We start from the raw sequence: 19,809 nt of genomic DNA, 5'->3' as shown, positions 1-19,809 counted from the left end.
TTTCTCACTAAACTTCTTAAAGTTTTACAGTCTTGAAATGTTTCAGAATCTCAAACTTTCATCAAAACATCTGAAAGTCTTCCAATTAACAAAAACAAAACTACTCATGAACAATGACTTTGAAACAGATTTCCTAATAGTCATTGTAGCTAATTCAAAGCTATTTTTTTTTCACTAACATTGTGTAATAGTGACTTTTAAATGACTATTTTCATCTTAATGTCTCTTACAGAAAATTTCAACTATCTAAACTCTACTTTTTGTGGTTTATTCTAAAAAGTGGTAATACTTTGCATGCATGGTAGCTCTTTGAATAATTCACGTTTGCTGCTGCTGCTGCTGCTAAGTCACTTCAGTCGTGTCCGACTCTGTGCGACCCCATAGACAGCAGCCCACCAGGCTCCCCCATCCCTGGGATTCTCCAGGCAAGAACTCTGGAGTGGGCTGCCATTTCCCTCCCCAATAATTCATGTTTAACATATGCTAAACAGATAATGAAATAAGAGACAAGGGATCTTCCCAACCCAGGGATCAAACCTGTGTCTTCTGCATGGCAGGTAGTCTCCTATATTGCAGGCAGACTCTTTACTGACTGAGCCACCAGGGAAACCCTCATATGTAAATACACCTCCATAAACAACAAAGACAAATTTTATATAGTTAAAAATGAGTAGCTTATATTTATATCAAGGGAATAGCTTTAAATGTAATCTTTTCATCTGGATTCTTACTATAAATAAGGTTGAAAATCATTTTAATTAAAATAAATTTGTAATATCCCAAATTTAATAAAATTGTTATATCTAGGTGAAAGATATTTCAAAATTTTCTCAATATTATTTAAGAAATACAGGCAAGAATACTTGTTATTTTCTGGATGTAGTAACCTCAATTAATAATTTAATATTTTTTCTGTTCAAAGATCTTAATGCGTATCCTATAGATACTTTATAGATGAGCAAAAGTCAATGGGTTTCCTGAGACGATTGTGTGAACAATTTAGGCCATGCCTACATTTGCTATTACATTAAAGCTAAACAGTCAAGTTTTCATTATTCATATTTATTATATTTCTTGAAATTGCTACAAATACCAAACCATTTGCTCCTAGAGAAATACAAAGCAACTTTTTCATCAATTAGTTAACATATAAGCTTGCATTTTGTGTGTTTCATCTGAGTTAAAGGTATGTATTTTTTCTGTAAAGCACCACTCAGCATTCCTGCTTTTAGAAACCCTGTACAATACTTCAACACTATCATCCAGAGCCATTTTACACAGTGAAATCACTAACACAAAGCAAAAAATGTTAAAACTGTGGCACTAAATAGACCACAAAAGAGAGATTTTACATAGCAGGAGAGTTGAAGCAAGAGGAACGATCTCCTGGTTTGACCCAGTTGGTAATTTGAGCACAGGGAGACCAAAATTTGTCACCTTTAAATGTGTCCTCAAATAACCATAAACGTACCACATGAGTATTGAATTCATGTTAAACATGCATTTTAATAAGTAGGGAAATTCACAAATAGGGAGCCAATGAATAATGAAGATCAACCCTATTTATGATTTAATATTGTCACCTGTCCCTCCCAGATCTATGGAGAGTATTAATATTATAAGAACAATCTGACAAGGTGTATTATTCCACTGATAAACTAAATGTTTCATCTAAGATATGAATAGGGGTAACATGAGTGTGATTGTTTTGAAAATGATTCTGGATTTCAACTATATGCAACACTGAAACGCTTTTATTTTCTACTTTAGCCTATTACAGAAAGGGACTGTATTACTGATTATACATATGACTTAGTATATTAATCATCCATTGTTGTATAACATGCTACCAAAATTTAGTGGTTTAGAAATTTTCTTGTCTCTGTCATCTTTAAGCAGACTGGCATAGCTGGATAGTTCTAGTTCAAGATTTTTGTTAATGTTTATTTAAGTATCTACTTTCATTTTCTGCATCCTTCCCACCCCCTCCCCCTTGGCTTTTGTTGTTGTTTTATTTTTATTCTTTTTTTAGGCCATGCCATGCTGCATGAGGGATCCCAGTTCCCTCACCAGGAATGGAACCCATGATCCCCTGCACCAGGAGACCAGGAGTGCAGAATCTTAACCACTGGATCACCAAGGAAGTCCCAGTGCAAGACTTTTAATGAGCCATCTGAAGGCTTGACTGGGATTGATGGATTACCTTCCACTCACTCTCAGGGTTGTTCACTGAAGGTTTTGATTCCTCATTCTTTTGGGGGCTCTTGATAGAAGACCTGAGAGAACCCCAAGAGGGCCTCTCCCAAGAACATGGTGATTAACTTCAAGTGATGAGATCCAGTGAGAAGGAATTCACATGCCCTGTGTAACCTAATCTCAGGGGAAACATATCATCACCGTTGGTAACACAGACCAAACATGTCACAATGTGGGAGAGGATGTCACAAATATTTGAATATTGTATATATCAAGGACCCAGGATAAAGGGGGCAACTCAAAGGATGGATACCAGGGAGAGAAAGAGCGTGTGTTGTCTACTGGTCACAAATCCTCAGGGCAATATTAATGTAGAAAAATTGGTTAACCTTCTAGGTATAACATATAATTATGTATTGAATATATGCTACTTAAAATATTACTATATTTTGATAAAAATTTGATTTTTGATAATTCAAATTCCCATTGATATTTGCTATATTGCAAATTAATCAATAATTTAAAATTTATTTTTAAAGTATTTTAATAAGAATCTTTCAAAAGCACTTTTATAGATCCTCTTATGCAAAAGAAAACATTAAGTCCTATTTTAAAAAAGTTCTCTAGGCATTAAATGTTAAGTAAATGTTAAAAATCTGACAAAATCCATTCATTCATATGTTTTTCATTCATTAATTCATGTATTCTTCATTTAAAAAAATAGTGTTTACACATGTCAGATACAGTTATAAGCACTGGAAATCTTGTAATGAATAAAAAAGATAAAACATATTACCCTCATGGAGCTTTTATTCTTGTGAGAGGAGACATTAAGCCTATGAGCAAGTAAAATAAAATATGTTTTATTAGACATTAATAAGTTACCTGAAGGAAACAAACTGAATAGTGAAAAATGCAGTTACGAATAGGTGAAATTTTAAATAAAATTATTGGTGTCACCATCAGTGACACCATCTTCAGTGTCACCATCTAAGGAAAAATAAGGAGGAGAAAGATACTGAGATATAGATATTCTTGGGAAGTGACAGGTTTAAGCAACACTGAAAGAGGCTATGGCTGAAAGAGAATGAGTGAGCAAGAGAGAGAAGAACAGGAAATAAAGTCAGAACTGGGAACTCATTTCACTGTGAGACCATGGCAAGGATTTTCCTTTTTTTTTTTTTTTCTTTCCTTTTTTAGAACAGAAGAGATGCCTTTGGAGAAACACACACACAGGAGAAACAAAGTATTAGTTCTAATTCAGTTACAAAATTCACAGTAACCAATGATGATGGCCTGTGGTTTTAGCAATATCTATGAACTCAACATTGTCCTTGCTCTTGCTGTTTAGTAACTAAGTATGTCTGGCTCTTTGTGACCCCATGGTCTGTAACCCGCTAAGCTCCTCTGTCCATGGGATTTCCCAGGCAAGAATACTAGAGAGGGTTGCCATTTTCTTCTCCAGGAGATCTTTCCAACCCAGGGATTGAATCCCTGTCTCCTGCATTGCTGGTGGATTCTTTACCACTGGGGGAGCCCTATATTTTCATTTAATATCCTAACACACTTTTATCATTGACAAAGCAATTCTCAAATATATGATGAAGAAAAAACGGTAAAAAAGCAAAAGTATCTAATGAAGAATAGGATATATCCCTTTTATACTTAACATCAATCATGGTTTTGAAGGTATAATAAAGCCGAAAGATACAAGTTCTTTTCTGAGTTTGAGTGATGGTAGGAGGAAATAATACCAACAAAAAGTAAGTATTTAACATATATTTCAGTATATGTGTTTATTAGTCAATATCTACTATAATTTTTTAAATTATAACCATAAATATAGCAAATTCTATTCATTAAAGCCCTTGCTTTATGCCAAGCATGATATACATATATGTCATCCCTTTTATTCTTAGGAAAACTCATAGATACTTTAGCTTGTTAGATGAATTAGCTGAAACTAAAAATCTCTATCATAAAATATAATGATAATGTACTCATATGAAGGAAAACTGTATGATAAAATATTAACCATTTTCTTAATGTACTTTTATATTACAAAACTGGTAAATAGTGTGTGCAACAGCTACTAGTAATTTTCAATTACGCATCACTTGAAAGTCTGAAATATGTATCATAAACTGAAAAGCAAAACTCGCCATCAAAAGAGAATACAAAATAGAATTCAAGTTTTCACTTTCTTTGAGCAGCCAGATGGCACAGAATTATTTTTTTGCAATTGAATATAAAAGAACTAAAGCTGAGACAGACCATTTCGGATTTATAGCATGGTTTTATGATTTTTCAACAATAAAGGGTTACGTATACAATTATTAAATCTATTTATCTTGTAGAAGATTATTTAAATAATATATAACATATTTAAAGTATCTTGTCAGCAGAACCTTATATAATTTTTCTGTTTGGATACACTTATTTAGGCTATAGGTACACTTTGACAATCAACATGTTATTTTTGTAAATTGTCTGCATATAGGTAGAAAGTCAGAAATTCAACTGTTTAAAAATGGGCATTTTGGTATAATTAAAAGTGCATGAACCAAAAAATGGGATTTTGAAAGTGTTATTTGTTTGGAGGACACAAAAAATTATGACTGAGCATATGGTTGAATCTTATTCCAGTTTCTTTTCATTTATGTTGCATTATAACAATAATAGCAGCTACATCATAGGGTCTGCATGAGAATTTAAATAATCTGTTTAAAACAGAATTAACTCTGCTGCTGCTGCTTCTAAGTCACGTCAGTCATGTCCGACTCTGTGTGACCCCATAGACAGCACCCCACCAGGCTCCCCCGTCCCTGGGATTCTCCAGGCATGAACACTGGAGTGGGTTGCCATTTCCTTCTCCGATGCATGAAAGTGAAAAGTGAAAGTGAAGTCGCTCAGTCGTGCCCAACTCTTCGCGACCCCATGGACTGCAGCCCACCAGGCTCCTCCGTCCATGGGATTTTCCAGGCAAGAGTACTGGAGTGGGGTGCCATTGCCTTCTCCGAATTAACTCTCAATTACCGTTAAAAGTACGTACCAAATATTGTAAAGTAATTAGCCTCCAACTAATAAAAATAAATGAAAAAAAAGTACATAGCAAATATTCAATAAATATATCAAAATGAAAAGAAAATTAATAAACCAGTGTTTATGATTCTCTTGTTGATAATCTAAGTGATTTTACATTTGTGATACATTTGTTTTGAATGCATTGTTTTCCTTTTCTTCTTCAAGGCATAGGTTTCTGAACACATATATCAATATACATGGTGTTCTGAAGATCATTTGGTTAATACAAAATGATTAAATCAAGTGAATAAAGTGAACTGTTGAGTACAATATCAGGGCTTTACTTTGCTTCATTTTTAAACTTTTCTAGACATAGCAATAAAATTAGGCCAGAGTAGTGAATGTCCACTGTATGGAAGTTGCTGTGGGGTGGAGGGCAGGTATCAACTCAGTAAATTCAATGTCCTTTTCTAGACTTTAATCCAACTGGAACAAGGAAGACAGGAATTAACAGGTAGGTTCTTCTAGTAGTGAAGACTCCCATATATAGAGAATAAACTAGTGGTTACCAGTGGGGAGAGGAAAGGGGAGAGGGGTAATATAGTGGGAGGAGATTAAACAGTACAAATGATTAGGTATAAGATAAACTACAAGGATACATTGTACAACACAAGGTATATAACCAACATATTTAAATAACTATAAGTGGAGCATAATTTTTAAAAATGTGAATCACAATTTTGCATATCTATAATTTATATAATAGTTGTATAACAACTATACTTCAATTAAAAATAATAATTTGGAACCGTGAGAAAGTCATTCTTACTTGCATTTCTTACAGTGACCCAAGCACAAAGATGATAGATGAAGATAGCACATAGATATATGATAAATAATAGACAAGTAGATAGAGATAGTGGAGAAGGAAATGGCAACCTACTCCAGTATTCTTGCCAGGATAATCCCATGGACAGAGGGGTCTGTTGAGCCACCATCCAAGGAGGTCACAAGAGAGTTGGACATGACTGAGCAACTGAGCATATATTTAAGATATAGATAGATAGAGACGAGCACACGCCAAGTTCTCATCAAAGACATCATTTATCTTGTAAATCACAGGGATAGTTTTCAACACTGACAATTCTTGATCTTTGAAAAGTACTTTTCCCAATGGCCCCCTTCCTGCCTTTCTCACATTCTCCCCACTTGACTCCTATTCTTTTGGGTATTCTTCCAAAATATCTAGCTAATCCTTCTTAGGCTCATTTTTTTAGGGGTCTCCATATCAAACTATCTTCTCTCTGTGCTGTCTTTTTAAGGCCAACTCATTTCACAGTGTGCTAACAACATTATTAACAGTATGTTAATAAGTAGGACATTCCAAGATATACATCTCTCTGCAGACCTCTTTTCTGAATTTCAAAACCATATATTCAGCTGCCTACTCTCTTCTTCTACTTCGAGCTTACAAAGGAACTTTATAGTAAACACCTAGATGGAACAAGAGTTTCCCCTTTACAACTAATGACACCAGAGAGAGCACTGTCTTGCTAAAGGAGCCAGCTTACTCTGACCTCGCCATGTAAGGGGTATTATTTATTTCTCTGACTTCTAAATTTCCTTTTATCAGTCACTTTAGCTTTCACATGGCTATGGTCCCACTCATATTTTTATATCCAACTGATACAACCATAGCCCGAACTAATAATGTCTCTCTTTGGCCAATCTAATAGCTTCCCAGCAGTTCAGCAAGATCCACTTTTTTCTCATAAAATAAAATTTCTCAACCTCAGGAGTTATTAAAACATAAGTGTTACTCTTAAAGAAACAGATGAAAACAAAACTGCAGTGGCTTCCTATTGCACTTAGGAAAATCCCCATATTCCTAGCACAGCCCCTCAAAAAACTGCTTCAGCACTCTCCCATTGGTATCTTGGGAATCAGCCCCGTACACAGACATGCTTTTTATAAATACCTTAATCTGTAGACGCCATGGCCTCACTGATTAGGACTTACATGATTCAGTACATCATATCACTGTCTTCAGATTTCACCTCTGATTACCCCGGAATCATAAGTCAGGTCATTGTCTCCTTCATTCTGCCTTAACAGCCTTTTCAGATACAAACAACTTCCATCTGTTGCATCAATGATATCAGTTACATCTCCAATGGCGGAGTCCCACTTTACGAAAAATAGCAAAGAGGGTAACAATATCTACCACCAACAACAGTCCTTGCAAGATGTCATCCCACACTAAGGGTTGGAGGTGTCCAGATTGCCAAGAAAGATAGGACTCACAGGCCCTTGATGGAGCAAGGCTTTACTGCACAAAGAATGCACAGCAAGCTCAGCTCAACAAGTGATATGCCCAGCATAGGCTTGAGAGCCTGAAAGGAAATGTTCCAAGCCCAAGGCATGCTTTTATGCAACCATGCAAGGGTCAGCAGCCGGTGTTTGACTGTTTTTCCCAACAATATAAAAATCCAACATTGGTAATAACTTTCAACTTTCTAGGTTTCTCAGTAGTATTTGGCAGAATTGATCATTCTCATCAGGACATTTTCCTTTTCATTTTATATCTGAGATGTATTTTCAATCTCGGTTCATTTAGATTTCACCTCCTGACAGTGTCTGCTCTAACCAACACACCTAAAATAGCACCCATGTCATTCTCCTCTAATCCTTTATTTAGATGTATAATGTATACATTGTATACAATGTATAATGTATAATCCTTTACACATTTGCATAAATGTATATGCACGCACACACACACACACATATATATATACATATATATGTTACACAGGGGTTTAGAATTCATTTCCCAAAATATAATACAAAGTTTTGACAAATGGGCCTTTATGTTTTTGTCCTATAGTGTTTAAATGAAATTTTATTATAATTTTAGATTTACGAAAGATTTCAAAGATAGTAGAGTGTTCTCATATACTTCATATCCAGTTTCCTTTATTATTAACATTATAATTATATACGATGCATTTGTTATAATTAATGAACTGATATTGATACATTATTATTAACTAAGTTCATATCATTATATGTCCAGATTTCCTTAGTTTTCACCTAATGTAGTTTTTCCTGTTTTATCCCAAACAGGATGTCACACTACATTTATCAGTTAAGTCTCTTAAGCTCCTCTTGACTCTGACAGTTCCTCAGACTTCGTTTTGATGACAGTTTTGAGGACCGTTTGTCAGTTATTTTGTAGAATGTTCCTCAAATGGCATTTGCCTTGATTTTCTTTCTCATGCTAGACAAGGGTTACATGTTTTGAAGAGAAAGACACAGAAGTAAAGTGCCATTTTTATCATAAGTGTATGGGATCAACTTAACACTGTTGATACTGTTAGTGATCATTTGGCTGAGACAGTTTGTCAAATTTTTCCACTGTAAATTTACTGTCTTTTTTTTTTTTTTTTCATTTCCATCTGTGCTCTAGAGGGATGTCATATGTATAGTGCTAATTTACAATGAAATCTGAAATCAAAGGAGTTATATGCTATCTCCTAGATGGTAAGGTTTCTACATAAATTATTTGGAATTCTTCTGCCTCATTTATTTGTTTATCCAGTTATTTTTTAAAATGTTGGAATAAGTGCCTAGATATTTGTTTTATGTTTTTTAATATAATCTAGCACTACATTATTTATTTTTTTCCAGCTTCTGCCATTGGGAACTTTTCCAGTTAGTACCTCAGTTTCTTTGATGTGCCCTCACCACTAAGAGATTGGGTTTTTTAAAAAAAGTACTTCCTTACTTTTATAACCTCATCTTCTATAAAATAACCTCCAAGCTCATCTTATATTCTTAACACTAGTCCTAGAATTATCCAAGAACCTCGGTTCCTTTTATCAGAGAATAGTAATAGAAATTAAGATGTGGGCCCTAAGGTTGCTCCTTTATTTACAGGAGTCCATTGTGTGGGTGTATCACAGTTCACTGATTCACCTTCCCAAAGGCATCTCGGGTTGTTTCCAAGTTTCAGCATTTATGAACAAAACTGCTATAAACAATCGTGTAAAGGTTTTTCTATGGACCTTGAGTTTTTAAATCTTTTGCATAAATACCTGGGAGCACTATATTTGATTGTATAAGACTATGTATTTAAGAACCACTACACTGCTAACCCATTGTGGTTTTACCATATTGAATCTGTTGCTCTATATCCTCACCAGCAGCAGTTGGAATAATTAGTTTCATTTGTTCTTCAGCTGGTTGACCAGTGTAGTCTTTCTAACTGTATAACAATATTTCATTTGCTTAAATTTTCAATTCCCTAATGAGAAGTGACGTTGAGCAACTTTTGTTATGTTTATTTGTGTGTGTGTTTAATCACAGTATTTCCTAGAAGTGACTAGCATAAAATAGGTCCTTGTTAAATATTTATAAAATAAACTATGCATAAGCACAATAAAAATTGTATGTAATTTTATTACAAGCCTAAGTTCTTTTGATTGAAAATAAATAAGTCCCTGAATATTTCTATCTGTACTATCAGCTCATAGTCCAAGATATAAAGCATATCATATATCAATATATTGTTTGAGTTTAAATAATTTGGGCAGAGATATTATTGTAAACACATTTAACATGTAAAATGGTTGTAAATAACTGGTAGAGCTAGCTCTTTGAAAAGAATGCTTAAAATATCTATTTTTCAATACTTAGAATTGAAAAATAAAGAAATCCATCCACAAATGATAAATTCTATTGAAATATTCTATGCATAACTATTATATATTTATCTTTATTTTCCATAGAGCATCATACCTTGTACCAGAGGGCTGTTGTAAAAATAAAATAAGTGGTGAAATATACAAGGTTTTTAGCCATTGATTTGAGTACAGTGCTGTGGGGCAAGGTATTGCTATTATGACTGTAATTATTATTTTCAGTAATTCCTTTTGATCAATGTAAGAATCCATAACATTTTTGAATTAGATTTCCTTAGTTGTTCTCTAAGTGAATAATTAATAAATCACTACTGTTTTTGTTGATCTTTAATTCTTTTGCTATTGTCTTAATATCCTTTATCCCATTATCTATCATTATTTTTTGCCATTTTGTACTATGTCTTTTACTTTTTATTTAAAATTTATTCACATTTTTATTTTTGTTTACTTTTCAAAACATAAATATATATTCTTTTATAAGGATTGATCTGTAACTACCAGTATAATCAAGTTACTTTCTAAATCTGTGTAAATTTTCTATAAATTTCACCTTTAGTTTTGTACTAACCATCAGTATTGTAACTCATAATACATATGTTCTAAAAATGGTCTTATTAATTTAATACACCAAATAATATAAGGTATTACTTTTTTCATGCACTGAGGACATATAGATACCTATTTTGTTTATGAATGATTTCTCAAATCAGACATGAAAACTATCCTGTGTATTTGTATTATTACATTTGAAAATGTCTATGACAAATGAGAATTATATGTGATTAAATATTTCCAAAGTCCAAGACTTTACAGGTCAGTGCTTTCTCCTACTTTTAATATACTTCATGAAATACATTTTGGAATGAATTTAGCTTACATGTAATAATAAAACCTTGCTATATTTTGACATATACACTGATATATCTAATAGGTAATTTTAATATTAAATTCAATTAGCATAACAAATTTTACATACCCATTATATTGTTCATTTAATTTCCTCTAAAATATGTTGATAAAATGTTTTCTTTTATTCTACAAATGTCTAGGTCTTTTCAAACTACATTGATAGCTTAATAATTATATTCAAATATTGCTTGAGTAAATTTTTTGGGGGGAATTTTGCCTAGCATCCTAGTGGAGAATCCAGTATACCTACACAAAACAATATTCATGTTTAACTATATCAAGACATGGGGTCTATAGCAATTATTCATTGCTGAATAATAAACCATTACAAAATATAGGGTTTTTAAAAAATCCTATTTGCTTCTGGTTCTATTTGCAAATTGAGCTGGACTCCACTGTACAGTTTTTCCATTCGTCTCATCTGTGGTCACTCATGAGACTACAATCACCAGGCAGCTTCACTGACACTTCTTGGTTTAACTTCACTCGGTTTGGCTTCACTCATATGCTTTGCAGGAATTCAACCAACCAACAAGCTATCTTTTTCTAAGCAGTCTCTCATCATCCAGAAGGCTAAGGATACCTCTCTGGGGTACAGCAGTATTCCCAAGGGGTGAGAATGGAAATGCAAGTCTTTTTCAGGCATGAAACCAAAGCTTGCAAATGTTTTATCCACATCTTATTGATCAAAGTCCAGTCCAGACTCAACAATAGGGCAAATGGGTTCACCATCTTTTTGAGACATGCGGTGCAGTCTCGTGACAAAGGAGGGTGTATTCTGGGATGGGAAGAATCTGTGACTCTTCTCCCAGTTTAGTAAAGAGTGTTGTGGAGCGCAGCATTGCTGAGTGTCTGCTGTGTAAACTGGTTTTGCAATCTGCAGTTTCACAAACCAAGGAGATGACCTGATCATTCTGAAATTAGGTTTTCTCATTTAGAAAACATGTATAATTGTTCTGAAGATTTGCTGACATAAGTTATATAAGCTCCTTAGCACAATTTCTAGCATAATTACAAATGTCAACTATTAATAATGACTATTTCTAATATTTTCTTGGTGATTAACCCAATCCTAGCTACTCTTTCGTTGTTGCTGTTTAGTTGCTAAGTAGTGTCTGACTGTGCAACCCCATAAACTTAGCCCACCAGATTCCTCTGTCCGTGGGATTTCCCAAGCAAGAATACTGGAGCAGGTTGCCATTTCTTTCTCCAAGGGATTTTCCTGACCCAGGGACCAAACCTGTGTCTCTTACTCTGGCAGACAGATTCTTTACCACTGAACGGGGAAGCCCAATTATTCTTCATATTTTGTTAAATAAAAATGTGGTTTTCTAACTCGAAAGAGGAGCATTTTCTCCCATAAAATAGCAAAATGCCAGAGTAGTGCAATCATGGCAAGAAAAAGGAGTAAATGACATGAAGCAGGGCTAACCTCATGGGCAACAACTTCATTATTTCTGTCACCTACACCTGCCAGTTGATTATACACTGGAGACTGAATCCATTTTGAAGTCAGTTAAATTCAGAAGCACAGAGGAAGGAAGCAGATTATGTATCTTTATGACCTTCTTTCTCCTTTCATCTAGGCTGCTCACATTTTTAGACTTCACTGCCTCTAAGTAAAATGTGTTGCTTTCTGGTCGAATCCTTTCAGAATTTAAATGGATATATTATATCCCCTTCTATATGAGGACTCTCCTGGTTGCTAGGTGCATAAATTCAATGCAGATTGGCTTTAAAAAATGAATTTATTTTATCACCATCTGTTATATCAAGGCATATACTGACCCAGGTACATTTTTTGACTCACTAGTAAATCAGTACACAGACTCTTTCTGTATCTCTTTCTCAACTGCTGCCCTTCTGTTTTCCATTGTATTTTCAGGAAAACACTTCTGAAACATTGACAACTAGTAACCATAGGAAAAAACATTCAGCTTTAGTGAAAGTCATAGCTCCAAATGGGTAACTCAGATCAGGTATTTATGCCTCAGCCAATCACTGTGATAAAAGGTGATAGTGTCCTTTGAGGCTGAGGTATAGAATAACATTACTGTAGGTCAAATCAAGTCACTATTTCCAGAAAAAAATGAAAACAGATGCTAGATAAATATATATAACAAATATCCAGGAATCTTTTACCACTAGCACAGACAATGGATTTCAATTTACTCTGGATTGAACTTTGACAGTTTTATCAAACTTTCTTTATGCCTTTTTCCTTTTCCTACTACATATGAACCAAAGATGGAAATTCACCTACCCCTTGGAAACGAATATTGCCTTTCTAACCCTTGATTTTGCTTTATGCATTGGCCAGTATGTTTTATTCAAATTCTTGAAAAATTTTAATTTCCATGAGACTAGAAAGCAGCAGAATCTTTATTAAAGTCTTCCATAATCTATCCAGGTATAAAAATTTATTTAGCTCAAATAAACCACATCTACATCTTTGGAAAATGATTTAGACAATATTCCTCACTTAAACTAAAAGGAGAGTAAAGAAAAATTTGATATGGATGCATACTGGCAAAAAAGAAGCATAACAATTTTGTGATATATTCTATTTCTTTTTAAACCCTCTCAAAAATGTACTCCTGTTTAAGCCAAGTAACTTAAGAAGATAAAAAATTGTAAACCACTAGACATACAAAAACACTCCTTTTCCAAATATGTTTATCATTGTATAAACACTAAGAATATACATTTTAGCAAGTTTACTGAATAATTTATAGAATATAATATTTGACACATTGCCTTCTTGCAGAAAACACTGAATGCTTCAATCCCGTTAAATGTACTTTCAATACCAAATGACTTAATCATTTATCTCCAAATAATCCTAGTCTTCTTGCATATTTTAGTTTTCTGATTTTTCCTTATAATTAAAATGTCTTGATAAATAGCCTTTAATAATATATATTCATGCATTGTTCACATTTATTCTTAAAATATATTTTTGCAGTATAAAAATACATTGACTTTTCTGATATCCTTTATCTTTTTTTCTCTCTATTATATTTCTCTATTATACACAGATTTGGATAAACCAAATACTGTATGATGAAGAGAATAACAAAGCTAACAAAAACAATACAAAACAAAATATGACATCAAAACAATACAAAATAAGCAAAATTCAGTAAGAATTTCACTGGAAAGTTTTAATAACTTTCCTTACACCAGCAAATGGAGAAGGACTGACATTCTCAAGGAACTATGACTACTGTATATGCATCAGGAGCCAATACTGAAATGAAATTTGGATTGTAGCAGCCGTCCCATGAATTAATAACTCAACTTTATCTACAAAACCCTAGAGGTGGCTTTGAATTTATTGATTTTCTTTCCTTAGTATTTCAGCCAGGTCAGATTTTGGGAGAGAGCCTCCTTTAATTTCTGCTAAGGTGGGAGAAAGATTTATGATGTTCCTATTTCGTCAATATCTCAGGGGTGAAGAATGGACATTGTCTTCCAGTTAAGTAAACCATAAGCGGCACCTTTGTGAAAAGGGTCACTGAATTTATTCTAGATGTTGTTAGTTACTGTCTCCTTGGTCACACAATATTTGCTGAAAGACTAGTGTGGGACACTTGTCTTCCATACAAAGCCAGCAAGACTTTCATGTCTCTGGAATAAGAGATATCATTACATGTAATGTCATTGTGTTTCATAATTGCTTATATTGCTGTTTCTTAAATTTAATTTCTCCTCATGTCAAAATGTAATGAAAATTCAATCAAAAGTATGTAAGAATTTCTCATGTTATTTTAGATGTACTCGTTTTACACCTTTTTTTTTTCATTTTCCATGGATTTTAAAACTTGAGAACATATACAATCACACATGAATATTTTTGTACATTGATCCATAATCTTTTAAAATAAGAAATGAAATATGTGTATATTTTATATATGTATAGGTGCTCAGTGGTGTCCAACTCTGCAGTCCCATGGTATAGCCTGCCAGGCTCCTCTGCCCATGGAATTTTCCAAGTAAGAATAGTGGATTGGGTTCCGATTTCCTCCTCCGGGAGATCTTTGTGATCCAGGGATAGAACCAGCGTCTCTTGGGTCTCTTGCATTGGCAGGCAGATTCTTTACCACTAGCACCGCCTGGGAAGCCTACGTGTGTGTGTGTGTGTGTGTGTGTGTGTGTGTATTATATATATCAGTTCAGTCACTCAGTCGCGTCCGACTCTCTGTGACCCCATGGACAGCAGCACACCAGGCCTCCTATCCATCACCAACTTCCTCCCCCTGACTTTACTCAAACTTATGTCCATTGAGTTGGTGATGCCTTCCAACCATCTCAAGCTCCGTTGTCCCCTTCTGCTCCAACCTTCAATCTTTCCTAGCTTCAGGGTCTTTTCAAATAAGTCAGCTCTTTGCATCAGGTGGGCAAAGTATTGGAGTTTCAGTTTCAACATAAGTCCTTCCAATGAATATTCAGGACTGATTTCCTTTAGGATTGACTAAATCATAGCTTTAATTTATATATGTGTATACATATATGTATATATATGTATAAATATGTATAAATCATAGTTTTAAACAAATTCTGCTAGGCCTGCAAGCGTGAGTGCTAAGTCGTTTTAGATCTGTACGACTCTTTGCCACCCTATGGACTGTAGCCCACCAGGCTTCTCTGTCCATGGGATTCTCCAAGCAAGAATACTGGAGTGGGTTGCCATGCCCTCCTCCAGGAGATCTTCCCAACCCAGGGATGGAACCCGCATCTCTTAGTCTCCTGCATTGGCAGGCGGGTTCTTTACCACTAGCGCCACCTGGGATGCCTGCTGCTATGCCTACTACTGCTGATTTCTACTGTTGCCTCTCCTCCTGTTTTTATTGCTGCAACTAAGCACAGGACAGTGATATTGTTAACAATACTTTTACTACTGATAATGATATAGATTTTACTGGCCCATAGTTTGCTGAAATTTTAATTAGACACAAAATTTGAATTGTACTAATTTTCCTACATTTAATCATAATGATTGCATTATTTTCTCCATTATTCTCTGAATACAATAGATTATATTTCTGACTTTAAATTTTTTCTGGGATAAATAATTTTTCATGGTTATATTATCATTATAAATCACTGCTGAATATAATTTGTCTAAATTTGAGCTGTGATCATTGCTCTGATATTTGTGAGGCATATTTTCTATGATTTATTTTCCATATAATATTGCTGTTAGGTTTTATTGACAAAGATAAATGGAATATAAGTTTCTAGAAGAAAACATAGTAGAAATATCTTCATGACCTTGGGGCATACAAAGGTTACTTAAACAGTATAAAAATGGCACCAAACTTAAAAGAAATAAAAAGATGATTGCAATTACTTATATTAATAATATATAATAAAGATATAGCACTAAAGCATTAAGATGTTTCATCACATACACCTAAAAAGCACCTCATATAAAGAGATATTTTAAAATTCTTATTAATAATTTTGAAAAAAGATCTTGATTTTTTAAATGGGCCTGATCCTTGTTCAGGTATATCTAAAAAGTATACAGTGGTCCCGCAATATCCTTGGAAGATTGGTCCCAGGACCCCTTGAAGATATCAAAATCTACAGATGCTCAAATCTCTTATAGAAAGCAGTGTTGCATTTGCATATAACCTAGTCACATTCTTCGGTTAACCTTAAATCATCTCTAGATTACTTATAATACATGATACAATGTAAATGCTATGTAAACTGTGGCCAGTGACTGGAAAACTCAAATTTTGCCTTTTGGACCTTTTTTGGAATTTTTATTCTTGAATATTTTTGACCAGTAGCTGGTTGAATCTGTGGATGCAGAACCTATGGATATGGAGATCTGACTATGTATTCACATAGTCAACATTTATGGTTCCATGGCAATCCACTTCAGTATTCTTGCCTGGAGAATCCCATGGACAGAGGTATAAGGCGGGCTAAAGTCCATGGGGTTGCAAAGTCAGACATGACTGAAGAACATAGCATGGGTGCACATGATGTTAATCATGATGGGCATGAAAACCGAACCTGCCTTGAAACCACCTCTGAGAATAGATACAATTTAAAGATTGACAATACAAAGAACATGATGGAATATGAAGCAAGGGAAAGTTACATTGTCGGTGAGATTATGTCATTTTCATCACTTTGGAAGCTTGTTTAGTGGCGCTTGCTGAACCTATGTGCACCAGTTCTGATCTAAGTCTACATCTAAGGAAATGAGTGAAATATTTTCACCAAAAAGACATAAAAAATCATTTCAAAAGTTTTATTCTTAACAGTCAAAATTGAAAACAGCCTAAATGTCTTTGAATAGTATGGATGAATTGTGATGTACTGTTAAAATGGATACAAATAGCAATAACAAAAAACAGACTGCTGATAAATTAAAAAGCATAGGTTAATCCCAGAGCAATTGTATTAAGTGAAAGAAGGTAGACAAAACAGCTATTAATTGCAAGGTTTTAGCTAGTTAATTTGACAACAGGCAAAACTAATTGAGGTTTTTAAGTGTCAAAAAAGGGGTTACCATAATTGTATCAATAAATTAATTTTATGGGCACAATCGAAAATTCTAGACATGTTCTATAGCTTGATTTGTGTGGTTTTCATCAGGATATAAATTTCACTTTGCTGTACAGTTAATATTCATTTATTTTACAAACCACACTGTAGGCACTTGTAATCATAAATCAAAGAAAAACAAACTTGACATCCACTGATAGTCAGGTTCATTTTATTTATTTCTTTTTAAAATTTATTTGGACTTTCCAGGTGGCACTAGTGGTAAAGAATCTACCTGCCAATGCAGGAGCTGCAAGAGACACAGGTTCGATCCCTGGGTCAGGAAGATCCTATGCAGAGGGAAGTGACAACTCCAATATTCTTGCCTGGGAAATTCCATGGACAGGAGAGCCTGGTGGGCTACAGACCACGGGGCTGTAGAGTTGGACACAATTGAGTACAAAAAGTATGTTCATTTTAAAGAGTAAAAGAAGCAAGAAATGCCTACATCTCTTTAGTATGCTCTCCAGTGATCTTCGAAGGGTGGAGTAAAGGGGGCAGTTCATTTCTCTCACTTTTTGTTGCCTTATCTGATACTTTCATCCACTGCAGCAAGACTGTAAACAGACCACCAATGTTCCTGAGTTATTGCTTTCCCCTGGCCTACAAACAGGCATGATGATATAAGAGTTCTGTTGATTTATTTCCATTGGACATGTTTTCCACTATAAACACTTGTCACATGTAGTTTGCTGGGGAAAGGTTAGGAAGTGCTGGTTTATACCACTTTCTTATTTTTGGCTATGTCAGGTCTTTAATGTTTATTTGGATTGTCACAAGTGAGTCAGGAAGAAGAGATATTAGTTAGATGTAATTTACATTAACTGATTTGATCTGCAGCAATGCTACTGAAGTTTTTTTTTTTTTTTTTTTTGGGCCACCAAACTTTGATGAGCATTGGCAGCAGAACTGCCATTTATGGTTTAGCAAAGATGTGTCATTTCACTGAAATAAAGCTACAGTAGAAGCTTTGACTACAGTAGTTGTAGCAGAAGACTACAGTAGTTGTGACCTGGAATCAGAGATAAATCCTGTAAGGAGAGCAAGTGAAAAAATCCATGAGAATTTGCAACTTTATGTGTTGAAAATATGATTGGAGGTGGGCTTTCTGCAAGGTCGCTTTGCATTGAGAGGTGGTTGTACAGAATTCTGGATAAGCATGAGTGAGTTGAGATAAGATGTAGAGAACATCTGGACTGAGATGGGGATAATGAAATTAAAAAGAAGTAATGTACATAAGGGCTTCCCTCATAGCTCAGTCAGTAAAGAATCTGCTGCAATGAAGGAGACCTGGGTTCGATTCCTGGTTTGGGAAGATCCCCTGGAGAAGGAAATGGCAATCCACTCCAGTATCCTTGCTTGGAAAATGCCATGGACAAAGGAGCCTCATGGGCTACAGTCCACAGGGTCACAAGAATCGGACACAACTTAGCGACTAAACCACCACCACAATGTACATAAAGGACTTCCCAGGTGGCACAGTGCTGAAGAATTCGCCTGTTAATGCAGCAGACATGGATTCAATCCTTGGATCAGAAAGACCCCGTGGAATAGGAAATGGCAACCTGCTCCAGTATTCTTGCTTGGAAAATTCCAGAGATAGAGCAGCCTGGTGGGCTACCCAAGGGGTGGCAAAGTGTTGGCCATGACTGAGCAGCAAAGCACACAGACGCTGTACCTAAAAATAAAAAGGGAAGTGAGGAAATGAGGGGCCGTTTATGGACTGAGTGTACAAAGACCAAGGGAACACAAGGATCCTTGATTTCAACTTCACTTGATGAAAAATGTTTCCCTAAAATATGTAAAAATAAATGCAGAGCACACAAAAAAATTGGAAAGGCTTATGTGCAGAAATGCAACTTTTTCTTCATTTTCCCATTAATTTCAGTAAAGTAATATCCAAGTTTTATATAATGATTTATTATGAATTGCAATTCATAATTTAGTTAGGATTTAAAAATATATACAAGACTTTATGAATATTCAAACTACTGTACAATTGTACTAATTTCACACACTAGCAAAGTAATGCTCAAAATTCTCCAAGCCAAGCTTCAACAGTACATGACTTGTGAACTTCCAGATGTTCAAGCTACATTAAGAAAAGGCAGAGGAAGCAGAGATCAAATTGCCAACACCCACTGGATTATAGAAAAAGCAAAAGAGGTCCAGAAAAACATTTACTTCTGCTTTATTGGCTATACCAAAGCCTTTGACCATGTGGACCACAACTAACTGTGGAACATTCTTCAAGAGATGGGAATACCTGACCTACCTCCTGAGAAATCTGTATGCAGGTCAAGAAGCAACAATTAGAACTCAACATGGAACAGCAGACTGGTTCAAAATCAGGAAAAGAGTACTGCAAGGCTATATATTGTCACCCTGGTTATTTAACTTATATGCAGAG

This window comes from Dama dama, chromosome 14 (genome assembly GCF_033118175.1).
Source record: "Dama dama isolate Ldn47 chromosome 14, ASM3311817v1, whole genome shotgun sequence".
NCBI lineage: Eukaryota > Metazoa > Chordata > Mammalia > Artiodactyla > Cervidae > Dama > Dama dama.
The sequence above is the reverse complement of the archived record's forward strand: the minus strand, read 5'-3'. Positions refer to the sequence as shown.